Source organism: Varroa jacobsoni, unplaced genomic scaffold, assembly GCF_002532875.2.
Source record: "Varroa jacobsoni isolate VJ856 unplaced genomic scaffold, vjacob_1.0 scaffold_633, whole genome shotgun sequence".
Classification (NCBI taxonomy): Eukaryota; Metazoa; Arthropoda; class Arachnida; order Mesostigmata; family Varroidae; genus Varroa; species Varroa jacobsoni.
In genome coordinates, this window is record NW_019213535.1 from 52,525 (window position 1) to 57,069 (window position 4,545).

Here is a 4,545-nt window from a genome sequence, read left to right on the forward strand (position 1 = left end):
TTAGGGATGACCGTAGGACAGAGAAGAAGCGGAAAAAAAATGGGCCCTAAAAATAGTCCCTTTTATATTGTTCTACTCAGTTAACTCGATAGCGAGTTTCACTGCAGCTTACTTCTGCCCGAGTCCTGCACTAACGCTCCATTGCTATATTTTGATGGTCTGTCCATAAATCCCTATGCTCCTGTTCATGTGTTTGTATGCTCCTAACTGTATTATCTGTTTCTGATGGCTCCAAAGACCACGACAACGACATTAACAACAACAGCAGACGTAGACAGCACTCAACGTCTAACGGCCACATAGAACAGCGAGCGCTGCAGCCGACGCAAGGCGTCGGCGACAGTCACATCGACATAGCGGAACAGAGGCTCTATGGTACTACTATATATAATAAGTGGTGGCGTCCTGCCCGTGGCTGTCCGGTGGGCGCCCCGTGGGCAGCCTTTGGATTGGCCGTGACGTCGGTAGGGGAGCTGCATAATCAGCGGGGCCCTCCCTTTTGAAAGCCCCTCAACGACCCTTCTCCTACCCAACTCGGGTCTACCCCACCGTAGGCGATCTCTGCCTCTCTCAGCATGGCTATCCAGTCCTGGCCTGCTGCTGTTGTCCCCTCGGGGCCCGCGCCCCATTTGTGAAGTAATGCCGCTGCTGCCGGTAGTCGCAATAGTAGCAGTATGTAGTGGCGTATGTGAGACTGACTAGCTGCCTGGCATGCAGACTGCTGCTGCTGAGGCTGCCGAGACGCCCTCTCGCTTCCTCGGGCCATCTTCCCACCTTAATCCGATTCCTCGTCGGTTCGGTCGCTGCTTGCTCGCTTCGGCCCTTCGTTTGCCTGGTCTGTCAGTTCGGTCGGTCGCCCGTTCGGCCGGTTGCTTGCCAGGAGGGGCTGGTTGAGGCCCAATACCGCGCACGCTCAGCAGCAGCCCTCGCGCAGCTAGGGAGTGGGCAAGCAGGAACGCAGGCACAGCCTTCTCGTTCATCTCTTCGCCCACCAGGCTGGCTGGCTGTTTTCGCCCGTTCTATCGAGCCTTCTTTCCCATCCCTTCAGCCTGACGGCTCTCTAGCTGGCTGCTTGCTGCTTCATCGAGCTTTCTTCTACCCATTCGCTCTTCTCCCTTGCCACTATTTCTGTAGTCCTGCTGCCGCCACTTCCGCCGCCGCCGTCGCTTGCTTTGAACCTACTTGCTGGTTCGCTGTTCCGGCTCTGTCTGCGGACCATGCCGAGCGAAGCTGCGGCGCGCCATCGTACATCCTGTGGCCGTCACTTCGTGGCACAGGGAGGTCTCTGAACAGAGTTGCTGAGGCCCCGCCAGGGCTGCTCCTGCCCCGTTTTTCTCCCCTGTCAGGCGCGCAGACGCTGCCGCCTCTGACTGCATTGGCGGGACGGCTGATAGAAGACCAAGGGTTGCAGAGCAGGGGTGGCCAGGGGCCAACAGGGGGACTACAGAGAATGCAAAGGAATGGGAAAGAACGGAGAGCGGAACTGAGCGGCGTTAGCGACGGCATTGGCAGCGGCTGCTATCGCAACCCACTGGCAAACTAGCGCAAACGGCATAGCAGAACGTAATAGCAGAGCGCAAGATAGAACAGCCCGTAACGTCTCTCTCTACTCGCCTGCCTCCCGTCCCACCGTTTGGAGAAACCCGGCGACGAGCGACGGATAGGGCTGGTCATGGTCTGGCAGTGGAAGAAGCGGCGGACGAGGATGGATCCTGAGGGAAGTCGCTAGTGGAGATAGGGCAAACGGGACAAGCGGACAGACAGCAGGCGGACCAACGCCGCCACCACCGACTAAGAGAACTCGAGCCTAAGACCTTATCCGGTGCCGTCCTTAGTGGGCCAAACCATTTCAAGCTTCCTTACGCCGACCCCGATTTCCCGGGCCCTTTTATTCATCTGCAACGAACGAGAGCGAACGAACCAACGAGAGGACTTGTGGGTGTGTACTCTACTGCCGCCTATTCTGCTCCGTGGAGTGTTTGGTGTGTTACAGCAGATCCGAGTGTAGTTTGAGACGAGAGCTGCTAGTCGGCGGCCCGAGTCGAGTTGCCGGGGCCACAGCTGTGCCAGGGGACCATCTATCTCGGCCAGCGGCTAGGGAGGGAACGAGCTAGCAAACTCGGAGCCTGAGGTCCTTCGGCTTGCGCCTGAAGCTCGCCTGCCAAATACGCGGACAGCCAACCGACCGTACGAGGCCAAGCAGCCAACCTTCGTTTAGACGTTTAGGCCAACTCATGCTTTGCTGCTGCCCCGTCTGCCCAAGCAAGAAGAACGCGCGACTTGTTTCACGAAGCTTTGACACAATCCAGGAAAGGCGGATGGGAGGATGGCCTTTTCTCACATATCCGTACGTATGTATGATACAATACTCACAGCAACATGCACATGCCAGGACCCAGATACGGCCTCACACTGGCTCAGAGACATAGGGAGAATAATTTTCGCGGGATGGCCCCCCCGTTCGAGTGGAGTACTTGTCAAGCAGTCGTATATAGCTTACATGTATACCTGAATATTCCAGTCGACTCAGATTACTACAGGGCGCATAAGTGAATATTGTAAGCATCACCAGAATCTACACCTGAATAGGTGCGACTGATTAGCCAAAGCCAAAATGCCCCTTCACAAAACGTACAATACATTAGCACACAAATACAATAGCAAATCAGATAATCAACGTCGATATTATTGATAATAAATCACGCGCATCGGTGGTTATTAAAAAAAGGTCTCTATTTTCTGTTGGACAAAAAAAGATATCGTTTTCAAGCAGGCTTACTCACTAAGACAATTCTTTGAATTAACCAAAACCATAATGAACGATATGTAACAATAGCGCAATCAAATAGGACCACCTAGAAATTTCATACATTGTCGAGCTTGAATAAAGATAGCTCCATGTTTGAAATAAGCATCCGCGTGTGATTTTTTTTATGTAAACACTGATCCTTTTCGCTTTTTAATGGTAGTACATGGCAAGTGATGACAGTGTCGCTAACGAAACATTTTCAAACCACACTGGAACAAAGGACACCTATTAAGGTTCCTATCTGGACTCCCGATACCCGGCTGTGTGATCACTGCTGTAGCTTGCTTGGGTATGCTTCAAATGCACCTTCCGGGTTCTAGGCCCACTGTTGAAGAACTATGATCTTGCATTGCAAGATGTTCATGATGTCTTATCCGGCCCTGACTCGCCCTCTAACATGATGCTACACGTTTTCAATTAGATCCAAGTCGGGTGAATTTTCAGATTATAGCAGAACCTTGACACCTCAAAGACACACTACACCATTTGATCTGACGACTTTTGATATATCGACACATGTCTCCTATTTGTGTACACGGCGACCCCGCGCTCTGTTACCGTTTGGCACAATCGATAACCCTCTATACATTGGGCTTTTTGTACTTTATGGCGCTGTGCACCATTTTCAGTTTTCGTGCTTTTTTTTCTCGAAGAGCGAAACCCTTCATTTTCCACTTTTTAGGCCACATTGTCTATTGCACACTTCGCTATTTCGGTCTATTCCATTTGCGGTTACTTTTTGTATACGCCTCTGGTTATTAGAATCAGCTGCTTTTCCATAGTTATAACAGAAAGAAGAACATCGAAATTTACTTAAACATGATCTTTAGTCGTAATGAAGTCGTTATTATCGGATAGATGAGAATAGCTATGAATCACCTACGTCTTGCCATGACTTCAATATTCGTACATGTTGAAAGGAACAGCTAATCCACCGACCACCCTAGTGAATGCCTTCCCTTCCACGTTGTTTTTCTGGCAGTTGTCTCGTCACCGTAATGTTCTACCAGTGCAGAGATATCTTTGACCATGCGTGAAACTTCTGAACGGCCTTATTCGATTGACCAATGAATTTATATATATATATATATATATATATATATATAAAATAACAATTTAGCTTCGCACCGTTGGCAGACGAAGTTTGGTAACTATTTTATTGATCAACTATCATTAAAAAAGCTTCGTTCTATGATAAAGATACTGCTTACCACTGAATGTCAATTTAGTTCAGCGAAACAGAGCACTCAATTTAAGATTGTTACAAGAAATAGATGTTATAACATTTACACAGATAGGCGACAAACGAGGAACGAACTACAGAGTATCGATTCCTAACAGATAAGTTTAAATAACTACTCTTAGTTATCATAGACGACGCGCGGGTCAGGATACGCAGCCCACCGGAGAAGGTTCAGGAAACGAAATGGCGTCAAACAGGTCGGGAAGAGACTTCGGTAGCGGCGTTGAATAGATTAGAACATAAACTGGTACTCATATTAGTCATGGTATTGACAGCATTCGTTGTTGCAAAAAAACTAAAAAAGGACGTCCAGTTCTGTCAGACACCTCGAACTCCTGCAGGGTGTTATCGATAACGCAGGACCCGACCGCCGTGAACGATCTCATTGCGTTTCTCAATCGATGCCTGGATCGCCAAAGAAAATATTAATTGAGCAATTGTTTTCATTACAAATTTGCTCGATATATGCCATAGGTGGAATGCAAAACCTATC